The following is a 15,661-nucleotide window of genomic DNA, read 5'->3' as shown; positions in this document are numbered from 1 at the left end:
CCTAAACTTAACCATAACCCTAAACCTAGCTCTAACCCTAACCCCTAACCTTAACCGTCACCCTAACCCATAATCCTAACCGTAACACTCACTCTAACCCTTAACCCTAATCCTACCCTAACCCTAAGTCCTAACACTCACACTAACCCTAACCCTAAAACCTAACTCTAAATCTAACCCTAACCTTACCCCTAATGGTAACCCTAATCTTAACCCTAAACCTAACCCTATCACTAACCCTAACCCCTAACACTAACCCTAACCCTAAACCCTTACCATTATGATAACCCTAACCCTAACCTAACCCTAACCCTATCCCATAACCCTCACCCTAACCCTAACCCTTACTCCAAAACCTAACCCTAACCGCCTAACCCTAACTGTAATTCCCAACCCTAACCCATAACCCTCACCCTAACCCTAACTCTTACTCTAAAACCTAACCCTAACCCTAATCCTAACCCTAACTGTAATCCCTAACCCTAACCTTAACCCTTAACCCCTAACCTTAATCCCTCACCCTAACCCTAACACTTAAACTAACTTTAAACCCTAACCCTAATGATAACCCTAATCCTAACCCACCCCTAACCCTAAACTTAACCCTAAACCTAATCATAACCCCTAACCCTAACCCTAACCCTAACCCTAACCCTAACCCTAAACATAACCGCTAACCCTAAACCTAACCCTAAGCCTAACCATAGCCCTAACACTAAACCTAATCCATAACCCTAATCTTAACACTAACTCTAACTCCTAACCCTAACCGTAACACTAACCCTGAACTCTAACCCTAACCCTAAGCCTAAGCCTAAACACTATCCATAAACCTAAAAACCTAACTTTAACCCAAATCCTAACTCTAAACCTTAAACCTAATCCTAACCCTAAGCCTAAGCCGAACATGAACCATAAGCCTAGCCCTACACAATAACCCTAAGCCTAACAATGAAACCTAACACTAACCCTAACCCTAACCCTAACCCTATCCCCTAACCCTAAACCTAACCTAACCCTATCCCTAACCATAACTCTAAACCTAACCCTAATCCTAAAACCTAACCCTAACGTTATCCCCAACCTAACCCTAACTGCTAACCCTAAAGCCAACCCTAACCATAACCCTAACCCTAACCCCTAACACTAACCCTAATCCTAACCATAAACAAAAACTTAACCCTAACACTAACCCTAAATATAACCCTAACCCTAATCCTAAACCCTAAACCTAACCCTAAGCTGAAACACTATCCGTAAACCTAACCCTAACCCTAAACTCTAACCCTAACCATAAATTTAAACCCTAAACCTAACCCTAACCCTAACAATTACCCGATCCCCTAACCCTAACTCTAACTCTAAAAACTAACCCTAAACCTAACCCTAATGTTAACCCATAACCCTAACCCTTAACCCTAAGCCTAAACCTTAGACTAACTCTAACCTGGCCTGTCCCATGGGCCCATAACCCTAAAGCTAACACTAACCCTAACCCTAAATATAAACCCGAACCCTAACCCTAACTCTAACACTAAACCTTACCCTAATCCCTAACCCTAACCCTAAACCTAACCCTAAAACCTAACACTAACCCTAACCCCTAACCGTAACCCTAACCCTAACACTAACACTAACCCATAACACTAACCCTAACCATAACCCTAACTGCTAACCCTAACCCTAACCCTAACCCTAACCAAATCCTAAACCCTAACCCTAACCTTAACCCTAACCCTAACTCTCTTAGCTCTAACCTAACTTAGCTCTAACCCTAACCCCTAACTCTAACACTAAACCTAATCCTAACTCCTAACCCCTACTCTCACCCTAACCCATAACTCTAACGCTAACTCTAATCCCTAACCCTAACCCTAACTCTAACCCCTAACCCTAACCCTAACCCTAAGCCCTAACACTAACCCTAACCCTAAACCTCACTCTAATCCTAACCTGAGAGGCCATTGCTAATGGAAAATGACCTCACAGCCAGTGCTTCCCAGCCAGTGGTGATTCTCAGCCCACAGGGGCCTTGGGACCATCTCCTTCATGGAGGCAGGAAAGGGAGACCCAGAGAGTGGGTTTTCAGGCCTCAATCGCACAGCCAGTGTGTGGTTCCTCAGATGCTAGACCTTCGGGCCTACTCCCAGGGCCTCAATTCCCGAGTCAGGGCTGTGTGTCCTCCTGCACTCTCGAGCGTAGCAAACACATTTCTATGTCAGCGTGGTCCAGCCCATGGGGAAGGAGGCTGCGGGAGTGGATCTGAGGGGGCCCAAGGCCATGCCAGGATCACCTGGCCGAGGTCCCTGTGCATCCCATGGGCCCCGAACCCAAAGCCTAAGCATAAGCCTAACCCTAACATTAACCCTAAACCCTACCCCTAACCCTAACACTAACTCTAACCATAACACCTAACCCTAACCCTAACCCATAACCGTCACCCTAACCCTAACTCAAACCCTAAAACCTAATCCTAACCCTAGCCCTAACCCTAAGCCTAAACCTTAAGCTAACTCTATCCTGGCAAGTCCATGGGCCCCTAACCCTAAACCTAACCCTAACCCATAACCCTGACCCTAACCCTAACCCTAAAACATAACCCTAAACCTAACCCTAACCCTACCACTAACCCTAAGCCTAAACCTAACCCTAACCATAACACTAACCCCTAAGCCTAAGACTAAACCTTACCCTAACCTATCCTGGCACGTCCATAGGCCCCTAACACTAAATCTAACACTAACCCTATCCCTAAATCTAAACCCTAACCCAAACCCTAACCCTAACTCTAACCCTAACCCTTACCCTTATCCTAAAACCTAACCCTAACCCTAATCCTAACCCTAACAGTAACCCCTAACCCTAACCCTAAACCCTAACCCTAACCCTAACCCTAAACCCTAACCCTATCCCTAACCCTAACCCTAACTCTAACCCTAACCCCAGGGGCAATGCCACTGTAAAATGAACTCCCAGCCAGCGCATCCCAGCAGGGGGTGACTCTCAGCCCGCAGGCGCTTGGGGATGCTATCATCCTTGGATGCAGGAAAGGTAGCCCCAGAGAGTGGGTTTTCAGGCCCCTTTCGCACAGCAAGTGTGGGGCTCCTCATACGCTAGACCTCCGGGCTTGCTCTCAGGGCCTCAATTCCCAAGTCAGGGCCCTGTGTCTGCCTGCACTCTTCGAGGCTTGTAAACACATTCCTTCGTCAGCGTGGTCCTGACCATGTGGAAGGAGGCTGTGGGAGTGCATCTGAGGGGGCCGGGTCCCATGCTGGGGTTAGCTGGCCGAGTGCACTTGTCACCTCCCATGGCCCCTGGAGAGGGTTGGCAGGCCAGACCTGCCAAATGCCGAAGCGGGGAGCAAAGTTAACTCTTGCAGAAGGAAGCAAACAGCAATGGGCTGACTTTGCAAGTAGTTGCTGGGCGGCACCGCATTAGGCCTCCCCGGGTGAAAAATGCCGGTTTGGGCCCCTAGGTAGGGCATCCAGGTCGGTGCCCAGGGTGTTCTCCCTGCAGGATCCGAGCACAGTGCAGACAGGACTTGTCCCATGAGCTCTCTCCTCCTGATCAAATGTGACATTACAGCCATGTGGAGGTTGCCTTGACGTTCCCTGGGAGTGTGGGAGCCCTCCCTGGGCGTGGGACCCCAGAGCTCATTGCCACTGAAAAATGACCTCCCAGCCAGCGCTTCCCAGCTGGGTTTGACTCTCAACCCGCAGGCGGCTTGGGACACACACGTTCATGGAAACAGGAAAAGGTAGTCCCAGAGAGTCAGTTTTCAGGCCTCTATCGCACAGCCAGCGTGTGGCTCCTCAGATGCCAGACCTCTGGGCCTGCTCCCAGAGCATCAATTCTCTAGTCAAGGCCGTGTGTCTGCCTGCACTCTGCAAGTCTTGAAAACACTTTCCTAGGTCAGCGTGGTCCTGCCCATGGCGAAGGAGGCTGCGGGAGTGTGTCTGAGGTGGCTGCGTGCCATGCTGGGATCATCTGGCCAAGGGCACCTGGAACCTCCCATGTGAGGAGTGGTGGGCCACCCCCTGGCTGCCAAAATGCCAAAGCGGGGAGCAAAGCTCGCTCTGTCAGAAGGAAGAAAATAGCAATGGGAGGCGTTTTCAAGCAGTTGCTGGGCCATCCCATGTTAAGGCTCTCCGGGAGATAAATGCGAATTTTGGCCCCTAGCTCTGGTATCCAGGTGGGCACACAGGGTGTTCCCCCCGCCAACAGTATCCGAGCATGTGGCAGAGAGACCTATGCTCACTAGGTCTCTCCTGCAGCAGAAACATGACAGAACAGCCGTGTGTAGATTGCTTTGATTTTCCCTGGGAGTGTGGTAGCCCTCCCTGGGTGCAGGGCCTGAAGGGTCATTGCCACTGAAAACTGACCTCCATGCCAGCATTTTCCAGCCATGTATGGCTCTCTTGGAGGAAGGAAATGCAGCCCCAGACAGTGTGTTTTCAGGCCTCAATCTTGCATCAAGTGTTTGGCTTCTCAGACGTCATACCTTCAGGCCTGCTCCAAGGGCCTCAATTTCCAAGTCAGGGATGTGTGTCTCCCTGCACTCTCTGTACCTCGCAAAAACATTCCTAGGTTATAAAGTTACTGCCCAGGAGGAAGCAGACTTCAGGAGTGTTTCCGAGGGGGCTGGGTGCCATAGTGTGTTCTCCAGGTCAAGGTCACCTTGCACCTCAAATTTGCCCCAGGCGAGGAATTGTGGGCCGCTTCCTTTCTCCTGAATTGTCAAAGGTGGGAGCGAAGCTAGCTCTGTCAGAAGGAGGAAAACAGCCATCAGATGGATTTTCAAGCAATTTGTAGGCCACACCCCAGTAGTTCTCTCCAAGAGAAAAATGCGAATTTTGCCCCTGAAGCTCTTATCCAGGTTTATACACAGTGTGTGTATGCATAGGATCAGAGAATTTTCCAAACAGACCTAGGCTCACTAGATCTCTCCTGCAGAGGAACCATGATTCAGCAGACGTCTGTAAGTTACTTAGATTTTCCCTGTGAGTGTGCGATCCTTCCCTAGGTGCAGGACCTCAGGTGCCACTCAAAAATGTCCTTGAAGCAACCGCTTTCAAGAAGTTGTGAATCTCATTACGCACATGTCTGGGAAAGCTATCTTACTTTGAGGAATGAAAGGCATCCACGGAGAGTATGTTTTCAGGCAACTGTTGTGCTTCTCAGATGTCACACCTCCAGGCCTGCTCTGAGGGCCTAAATTCTACAGGCAGGGCCGTGTGTCTCCCTGTCCTTTCTGAGCCTTGCAAACACATTCCTAGGTCATTGTGCTACTGAAAATTTGTTGCTGAACCATGAAAGGTGCTGGGATTCTTGGCCTCTGGAGGAGAAGATTTCAATCCGGGGCCAGAGTTGAGGGTTGATTGCTCTGAGCTTTTGTTTAATAGAGTTTTATTAAAGTATAAAAGGGATAGAAAAAGCTTCTGACATAAACATCAGAAAAGAGCAGAAAGTTGCTAGTGTTAGCAATGGAGTTATATACAATGAATCAAAAGAATGTCTCAAGTTTGTGAAAATTCTACCAGACCCACTCCCACAATTTACCTTTTAGGATAACAAGATTAAAATACAACAACGGTCCAGGAAGGGGAACACATGTAAACCCATGGCTGATTCATGTCAATGTATGGCAAAAACTATTACAATATTGTAAAGTAATTAGCCCCCAACTAAAATAAATAAATTTATAAAAAAAAAAAAAGAAATAGCTCAACTGGAAAAAAAAAATACAACAACAAAATCATCCTACCAGACCCACTCCACTAATATACATTCTAAGATATTAGGATTCAGTTCAGTTCAGTTCAGTCTCTCAGTCATATTGGTCTCTTTGCGACCCCATGAACCACATCACACCAGGCCTCCCTGTCCATCACCAGTTCTCGGAGTTTACACAAACTCATGTCAATTGAGTCAGTGATGCCATCTAACCGTCTCATCCTCTGTCATCCCCTTCTCCTCCCGCCCTCAATCTGTCCCAGAATCAAGGTCTTTTCAAATGAGTCAGCTCTTCTCATCAGGTGGATTAGTCAGAATGTTTTCAGGAAGGAGAAACTGTCCTAAAGCAGGATACATTGGTTTTGTATAATCCCTAGTACAGAGTTTAAACTGAATTGTGTAATTGACTAAGACTAAGGAATGGAGACAAATAAAGTTGGTCCTTTCTTCCTCCTTGAGAATTCCAGACACCTATCTCCACTTCGAGAGCCCCAGACCTCTTTCTCCTCCTTGGGGACCCTGGACTTCTTATCAATCTGCCTATGAATTGACTCTCATTCCCCCCTTTTCTTTTAGGAGAATTATGTTGCCTAGGGAAAAGGGCGTCATTCTCATTCTGTAACTCCTTCCAAGCAGATAAGGGGGAATTGTCCCTAAATTGTTGAGGCAACATATTCTAATAACCCTCATATTGAGGGTTTCTGATCCAGGGACTCCAAGTGATAGTTGGAAGAGGCTGTGGCACTTGTAGGAGCTTGGGCAACAATTTGTAACTTAAAAACCTGCATGCAACTAGAAGCAAATAGAGCTACACATTTACAGATGCAGGGAGCAAAGAACAAAAACAGGGCAATCAGAATTATTGTAATTAATATAGTTTTCCACCATGGGGAACTAGTTAACATTTCCCAAAGTGAGGCAATTGAGGCTTCAGGAGTATCCATAGCCTCAATCATCTTGTTCATATATTTAGTAAAATGAGTAACATTAGTGCTCATATTAGGTATATATGCATAGCATTGGGTATGAATAATGGCACAAGTTCCTCCTTGTGCAGCTGTCACAATATCTAAGGCTAATCTGTTTTGTAAGACCACCTTTCTAATTTGTGCTTGTTTAGCATTAAGAGCTGAAATAGCTTTTTGAGAACCTTGTAATGCCTGTTGAGTAAAATTAGTCAAAGCATCCACTTGTAGCATAACACCTGGAGTTTGCAGAGAGGGAACAAAAATTGCAGCCAAATAATCATACCAATTAAATACAGACTTTGCCCACCGACTTTTAATGTGTGGTAAATTAGCAGGCTATTCTGGAAGCTCTGAGAGTATGAACCCATGAGTAAAACTAGACCTAGGGTTCATTTCCCTATTCAACCAGGGGGAGTCATTCACATAGGTAAAACCACATATCCAATAGGTCCTGTTTGGAGCAAGCCAGCGTGACTGAGATATCCAGTCACAATCAGCACCTGACCAGGCAAAGGAAGGGCTTGAACTGGGGTTGGAAAACAAGGGAATGATTACATTGCATATTTCCTGAGGCAAAAATCCCAATTGTTTCCAATCATTTTAATTAAATTATTGGCTAACTTCTGGGGATGGCTCTATTTGTTCCCAGCATATAAGGGCAGTAGATATTAGACACCCCTTTTCAGGAGTTAGCTATATAACCTCATCCCATATTTCATAAATGTCAGGTAAAAAACCATTAGAGCTAAACCCATTTGCCTTATATGTTGTGAAATAGTCATTAAACTGAGACTATGTATAATCAAAATTAAAAATCACATAATGTCCACAGTTTAAGTACAAAGTGTTGCACTAGTACATCTTAGGGGTTTTAGATGTCCTCAGTTTAAGAAGAAGTATCACATATGATTGTTGTTGAAGGTATTTGCAGACTTGGAGAAAGTCTATCCTTGAAGTGGAGATGTCTACCACAGGAAGACTTCCACTGATGAAGAGGGGAGTGCTCCACAGACCCAGAAGTCAGACCAATTGTGGAGTGCAGCATAGGAGTGAGCCCAGAACAGGAAGGCATTTTCTTGAGGATCAAATGGCAGACTCAGGATTTTTGGAGTCAGCATAAGTAGACTCACATAGATTATCAGGCCCATTTGAAAAGTACAATGTCAGAGCATAGAAAGTAAAGACATAAAATGATGTCACTTACTTCTGGTCTGGGTGCCACCTCTTAACTTGAGTGTGATGCACCCACGAATCAATTCCTGGCACTTTGACAGCTGTGGGAGAAGAAAGAATAACCTGGTAAGGGCCTTCCCAGAGGGGCTCGAGGGACTGGCCCCCAGATCCCAATGTTTTTATGAGGACCTCATTTCCTGGCTCAAATAGAGTCTTGCTTGACTCAGAGCCTCCATCAGGAGTCACCTCTTGGAGTTCTGTTAATCTGTTGAAAAGCTGAGAGCTGAGTTACATAACTAGTTAATTCTAAGGCTTCAGGGTCTATAAAAATGTCTGTGGGTAAGAAAGGCCTTCCATAAATACATTCAAAGGGGGACAGTCTCTCATTTTGGAGGGCAGTCTGAGCCCTCATTAAGGCTATGGGTAGAACATTAATCCAATTGTCCTGCGTCTCTTGAGTTAATTTGTGCAGATGTCTTTTGATAATATCATTAGCTTTTTCACCCTTTCCTGAGGATTGGGGGTCTCCAGGAGCAATGTAAGTGCTGTTCTATTCCTAGAGCTTTAGACACCTGCTGAGTTACAACAGTTTTAAAGGCAGAGCCATTGTCACTCTGAAGCCTCTGTGGCAGCCCAAACCTGGGGGTAATTTCATGGGTTAAAATCCTTATCTTTGATCTTGACAACTACAGGAATAGCATTTTGTGTTCCACCCACAGATTTTCCATCATCCTACACTCTAGAATTTACATTTTGTTCAATTAAAGGGAGAGAAAGGGAAGGCTCCATATTCATGAAAACAGAAGCACGGACCTTGTTCAGTATATCCCTCCCCAAAAAGGGTGAGGGAGACACTGGCACGATCAGAAACTCATGTGAAAATAGCACAGAGTTCCAGTTACAGCTTAAAGAACAACTGAAGTAATACCTTTTGGCTCATCCAGACAGTCCCACTACAGAAGCAGATTGGGAAGAAAGTGGGCCAGGGGCTTCAGTAAGCACAGAGTAAGTTGCCCCTGTATCTAAAAGGAAATCGATGGATTGCCTCCCCCCCCCCCAGTAATTAATACCTGGGGTTCCTTAGATGTAATTAGGACGGCAGTTTTTGTGGGGACACCTGGGCACCTTCAGTCTCGATTGTCTTGAGAATCCGAACCTATGCCTCTGGGGGCTCTCTCTCCTCCATTGTGGTCCCTTGCAGAGCGGACATGGAGCCAGGGCCGGCTTAGATGCCTGAGGGCAATCTCGCTTGTGGTGTCCCTCCTTTCCACAGTAATAGCAAGCCCATTCCTTTTCACCCAAGTCCCTCTGGGCATTTTTCTCAGGCTGTTTAAGAACGGTTCTTACAGCCATTACAAGGGCTTCTGCCTGTTCCTTTGTCTTTTTCTTCATTTCTTCCTTTTCCTCATGTTCCCTACCATAATAGATTGTTTGAGCCAGTTGCAACAGATTATCTAAAGACTGATTTGATCCATACATCTGTTTTAATAGCTTACAGTGTATATCAGGAGCCAGTTGAGTGAGAAATCTATCTTTTGAGCTCATTCTCCCCTCTTCACTTTCGGAATCAATCTCGGTGAATCTGCAAAGGGTTTCTCTCAGTCTACCTAGGAATTTACCAGGAGCTTCCTTCTCCTCCTGTTCTATAATTACCATTTAGCATAGGTTAAAGTCTTAGTACAGGCTTGCCTGAGTCCTTCAAATACATCTGACAAAATAACTCTGATCTCATCTTCCTTTAGCCCTGTTATAGTCCCAGTCTGGTTCTATAGTTGGGACGGCCTGATTCCCAGTGGGGAGGGTGCCTATCTCATTCTTCCTCTTCCCTACTGACTCATTACAAAGCCATTCATCTCCATAAGCAACTGCTTTCCCCAAAACTCAAGTTTTCGAGTTGAGAATCAGCGTTTGTCCAAAGATATACATCACTTCCTTTCAAGTAAGGTCATAAAACAGAGTAACACCCTTATGTTTGTGAAAATCTCTAATGTACTTTTCTGTGTCCTCTAAATAGTCTCAACCACCATTGATACTGTTTGAATTTCTACCGAGACTGAGGTAACCCCTACTGGAAGGGTGCCTGATTCTCAGCCTGTTCAGTTGGGGGTCCCTGATACAGGGGCATTGTAGGAGGACAGGAGGGAGCTAAAGATTTCATACCCAAATCTATACCCTTAGGACATAAGTCTGGCATATCTCGAAGAGAGAAAAAGTGCAACACATATACTACTTCTACCCACTTTCCTTGTTCTCTACAGAATCAGTCTAATTGTAAAATAGTATTATAATTAACAGACCCTCCAACCAGCCACCATTCACAATCCTCCAATGGATACCATGGCCATGCAGTATCACATAGGAAGACCAGATGTGTCTTCTTTAAGCTCTGGGGATCAAATCTATCCCAGTTTTTTTTTTTTTTTCTTTTCTGGATACAGTTCAAAGGAGTGAGCATGGAATTGTTAGCTCCAATCTGTAAGAGAAAAAGAAGCAACCAGTGCCATCTTTCTACTGGGGGTGTCCCTCCCTGCTCTAGATGGGGATGTAGACAGACTACACCAAAACTTTCCTTTCCTGGTCAGACTTAGTCTCTCCCTTACCAATGCAGGCACTGTACTCGTCCCTCCCAGTTCTATCAGTGAGGTGGGGTGGAGATGCACCAGGGGTAGACCTGATGGCATCTCAGACTGATGTCCAGTTCCTCACCATTAAAACCTTGCTTGCCTCTGATGCCACCCGGGGTGCAATCAGAGTAACCTTCCAGAATGTCTCTCAAGCTAAGACCATGGGGGGAAACATTTGTCACCTGAGTGCCTGTGCACGACTCTGAGTATATTCCTGACCACAATAAGACCAGTACAAACATAAAACTGAAATGTTCCTTCCAAGCATTGCCACACAAGTATAAGCGATAGAAAAAGAGATGATGAAGGGCTGGCCAGTGAAGAAAAATTGATAGAACTAGTCCTTCCTGTTCATTCCCACAGATTCCAGAGAGAATATCTAAGGAGTTGCGACAAAAGCCACTGGAAAGTCTCCTAACAGCAAGTGTTACCAAAGGAAGAAACTCATTGTATTTCCCACCTGAGTAACCTTTAACCTCAGAGATGCTCTTGGAGTTAGAGCTCCATCTAGTTTCTGAATTTTTGATTCCTAGTGAGGCTAGGTGTTTCCTGACTACCAATCCAAGTTTGAGACCTAAAACAGTACACAGTAACAGCAAAGATCACAAGTGCCTTGAAAGTCTATGATCCGACAGATTAAGTTAGTACCTCTAATTCTCAAGACGTTATGAAATGGTCAAAGAGACCAGAATGTTTGGCTGAGAAAGGAGAGTTTGGTCCACATGATTTGCCCATTTCTGGTCGGTCCCCGAAGGAAACGTTGGATGCCTCTTGGCATTGGCAGGCCGGTATAAACCCCCGACAGGTTTCTGCCATAAGCCATATGAGGTCACTGCGGAACCGGAGAGCAGGGCTCCTCACTTGCTTCCTGCAGAGCATTTCATTCATTCACACAAGCACACCATAGAGTTAGTAAAGTACAGCAGAAAACGTGTTTACTAGGAGAACAAAGAACTAGAGCTCCAAGCATTTTTATCTTCTGAAAATTCCTGGACCAGCCCCCAAGATGAAAGCTTGTTGTTGAACCATGAAAGACGCTCTGATTCCTTGCCTTTGGAGGAGAAGAATCCAATCCAGGTCTAGAGACAAGGATTGATTGCTCAGAGCTTTTGTGTAATACAGTTTTATTAAAGTATAAAAGGGGTAGACATAGACATCAGAAGAGGGCAGAAAGAGTACGCCCTTGCTAGTGTTAGCAATGGAGTTATATACCTTTTAATTAGTTATTACAATGAATCAAAAGAATGTCTCAAGTTTGTGAAAATTCTACCAGACCCACACCCACAATTTACATTTTAGGATAACAAGATTAGAATTTAACAATAGAAAGACCCTACAAGACCCACTCCAATAATATACATCTACAATATCAGGATTAGTTAGAAGGTTTTCAGAAAGGAGAAACTGTCATCAGGATACACTTTGTTGTATAATCCCTAGTACAGAGTTTAAACAAAGTTGTGTAATTACAACTAAGACTAAGACTAGGGAATGTAGAAAAAAAAAGTTTGTCTTTTCCTCCTCCTTGAGAATTCCAGATCCCTATCTGCACTTCGAGAGCCCCAGATCCCCTTCTTCTCTTTGGTGACCCTGGACTTCTTATCCATCTGCCTAGGAATTGACACTCTCAGTACTGCCCATGAGGAAGCAGGCTGCCGGATTGTGTCTGAGAGGGCCAGGTGCCATACTGAGGTTACCTCGTTGAGATGACCTTGCACCTCAAATGGGTCTCCAGTGAGGATTTGCGGGCAACCCCTTTGCTTCAGAAATCCCAAAATGGGGAACAAAGCTAGCTCTGTCAGAAAGAAGAAAAGAGCAATTTGATGGCTGTTCAAGCAGTTGCTAGGCTGCACTGCGTTAGGACTCCCTGAGAGAAAAATGCGAATTTGGCCCCCTAGGCCTGGTATCCAGGTTGAACCACAGGGTGTGTCACCACAACATCCAAGAATTTTCCAGACAGACCTACTCTCACTAGCTCTCTCCTGCAGAGGAAACATGACAGAACAGCCATGTTGAGGTTGTTTTGACTTTCTTTGTGAGTGTGGGAGCCCTCCCTTGGTGCAGGGCCTCAGGGGGATTGCCACTGAAAAATGACCTCCAAGCAAGCGCTTTCAAGCTGTGTGTGATTCTCTGCATGCAGAAGGCTGGGAAAACTATCTTTCTTTGAGAAAGGAAGGGCATACAGAGAGTGTTTTTCAGGCCTCAATCTTCCAGCAACTCTTTCACTTCTCAGAAGTCAGATATCCAGGCCTGCCCGAGGGCCTAAATTCCAGAGTCAGGGCCCTGTGTCTCTGTGCCCTTTCTGAGCCTTCAAATACATTTCTAGGTCATAGCCGTACTGCCCATGAGGAAGCAGGTTACCGGAGAGTGTCTGAGAGGGCTGAGTGCCATACTTATGTCACCTCATTGAGCACTACAAGAAGAACTACGAGTTCCCCACCAAGACTCCACTGGAATCCTGCATCCCCTGCTGCAAATCTAGAGGAACACTGATTTCCCACTGCACTTCGAGAGGTTCCCGGAGTCCCTTGCGGCAACACTCAAGGAAACCCCGAGTTTCCAGCAACAACTATAGAGAAACCCTGAGTTTCTGCGGCAACTCAAGAGGAAGACCCGATTCCCCTGTAGCGACTCAAGAGCAATCCATTTTCCCCCGGGCAACTGGAAAAGAGGTTTGACTCCTTTTTGCAACTTGAAAGGTTCGCCCAGATGCCTGTTGCAACTCGAGAGGAACCACGAGCTCCCCGCTGCGACTAGAGATGAAACCTGAATTCCCTGCAGAATCTTGAGAGGAATCCCAAGTTCCCCCTCACAATAGGAAAGGAGGCCTGACACTCCTAAGGAAACTGGAGTGGTTTCCTGAGAACCTCATCGCAACTCTAGAGGAACCCCGAAATTCCAGTGGCAACTTGAGAAGAAATTCGAGCTTCCTGCCACAACTCAAGAAAAAGCACAAGATCCACCCTAAACCCGAAAAGAGGTGGAATTTCACTGCAGCGACACGACAGCGATCCCGAGTTCCCCTTCACAGCTTGGAACAATACTTGACTCTTTTTGGACAGAACAGAGGTCCCCCAGATTCCCTTCACAACTAGAGAGGAACCCAAAGCTTCCAGCTGCAACTCAAAAAATACCACAAGATACTCCACTGAACTCGAAATGAGGCCTGTAGCAACTCGAGAGCAATCTCAAGTTCCCCCAGGCAACTGGAAAGGAGGCTTGACTCCATTTTTGCAACTTGAGAGGTTCTCTCTGACCCTGTCACAACTCGTGAGGAAGCCTGAGCTTCCCGCTGCAGCTCGAGAAAAATGACAAGATGAAATTAGTCGGGATTTCACCGCAGCGACTTGAGAGCAATCTGAGTTCCCCCTCACAACACGAAAGGAGGCTTGACTCCCATTTTGCAACTTGACAGGTTCCCCAGATGCCCGTCACAATTCGAGAGGAATCCCAAGTTTCCTGACACAACATGAAATAAGCCACGAGATTCCACCTCAACCTGAGATGAGGCCCGATTTCCATTCAGTGACTCGAGAGATATCCTGAGCTCCCCCTTGCAACTCGAAAAGAGGCTTGACTCCCTTTTGGCAATTCGAGAGGTTCCTCCAGATCCCCATTTCACCTCCAGAGGAACCCCGAGTTTCCCACGGAAACTCGAGAAGAACACCGAGTTCTCAACCACATCCAAGATGAGGCACAATTCCCCTGCTTCTACTCGAAAGTAATCTCAAGTTACCCCTTGGAACTGGAAAGAAGGCCTGACCCCCTATGGCAACTCGAGAGGAACCCTGAGTTCCCCCTTGTAACTAGATAGGAGGGTTCACTCCTTTTTTGCAACATGAGAGGTTCCCCCAGTTCACTGTCACAATTCAACAGGAACCCCAAGCTTCCCACCACAACTCGAGGAAAACCACGAGATCCCTGCTCAACCCGATATGATGCCCAATTCCCCTGCAGCCACTCGAGAGCAATCCTGAGTTCCCTCAGATAATTAGAAAGGAGTTTTTGACTCCCTTTTTGCAACCCAAGAGGTTTCTCCAGATCCCTGTCGCAACTCGAGAGGAACCCTGAGCATCCTGACGCAACTTGAGAAAAACCACAAGACACCGTCAACCTGAGACGAGGCTCAATTCAACTGCACCAACTCGAGATCAATCCTGAGTTCCCCCTCGCAACACGAAAGGACACTTGTCACCCTTTTTGCAACTTGAGAGGTTCCCCCAGATCCCCGTCACAACTCGAGAGGAACCCGGAGTTTCCCACCAGAACTCAAGAAGAACATCATGTTCCAAACTACATCTCAAGATGATGCCTGAAACCTCTGCTTTGACTCAAGAGGAATCCCAAGTTCCTTCATGCAACAGAAAGGAAGCCTGACTCCCCTGAGGCAAATAGAGAAGTTCACTGAGATCCCCATTGCAACTCGAGAGGAACCCCGCGATCCCTGTTGAAACTCCAGAGAAACCCCGAGTTTCCTGCCTCAACTCGACATGAGGCCTAATTCCTCTGCAGCACCACGAGAGAAATGCTGAGTTCCCCCTCACAACTGGAGAGGAGGCTTGACGCCCCTTAGGCAACTCAAGAGGATCACTGAGATCCCCGAAGCAACTGGACAGGATCCCTGAGCTTACAGTCGCACCTCAAGAAAAACCACGAGATGCCCCCCTCAACCCGAGATGAGGCCCGATTCCCCTTCAGCAACTGAACAGTAATCACGAGTTCCCCCTCGCAACTGGAAAGAAGGCTTGACTCCCTTTTTGCAACTTGAGAGGTTCTCCAGGTCCCCTTTGAAACTCGAGAGTAACCCTGACCTTCCCAACGCAAGTCTAGAAAAACTACGAGATCCACCCTCAACCCATGATGAGGCCCCATTACACCACAGCGACTGGAGAGGAATCCTGAGTTCCCCCTTGCAACTCAAAAGGAGGCTTGACTCCTTTTGCAACTCGAGAGGTTCCCCTAGATTCCTGTTGCAACTCAAAAGGAACATCATGTTTCCGCCTCAAATTGAGATGAGGCCCGATTCCACAACAGCAACTCGAGAGCAATCCCGAGTTCCCCCTTGCAATTCTAAAGGAGACTTGACTCCCTTTTTCAACTCGAGAGGTTCCCTGAGATCCTCATAAGAAACCAAGGGGAACCCCAAGATCCCAGCCACAATTC

The 15,661-nt window shown here is 46.4% G+C and overlaps 1 long non-coding RNA gene across 1 annotated transcript in view; it reads left to right on the top strand.

Annotated features, from left to right (window-relative positions):
• LOC145542993 (uncharacterized) overlaps positions 1-15,385 on the top strand; it is a 48,017-nt gene extending 32,632 nt beyond the window's left edge. The window contains exons 2-3 of the long non-coding RNA XR_014080336.1: positions 12,114-14,712; positions 15,270-15,385. This is a non-coding gene — a long non-coding RNA (uncharacterized LOC145542993). The remainder of the gene's footprint in view (positions 1-12,113; positions 14,713-15,269) is intronic.
• The last annotated feature ends 276 nt before the right edge of the window (positions 15,386-15,661 follow it).

The sequence above is a fragment of the Giraffa tippelskirchi genome, chromosome 3, assembly GCF_054371585.1.
Source record: "Giraffa tippelskirchi isolate mGirTip1 chromosome 3, T2T-mGirTip1v1.2.pri, whole genome shotgun sequence".
Lineage (NCBI taxonomy): Eukaryota > Metazoa > Chordata > Mammalia > Artiodactyla > Giraffidae > Giraffa > Giraffa tippelskirchi.
Note: the sequence above shows the minus strand (reverse complement) of the source record. Positions and strands in the feature narration are given on the sequence as shown.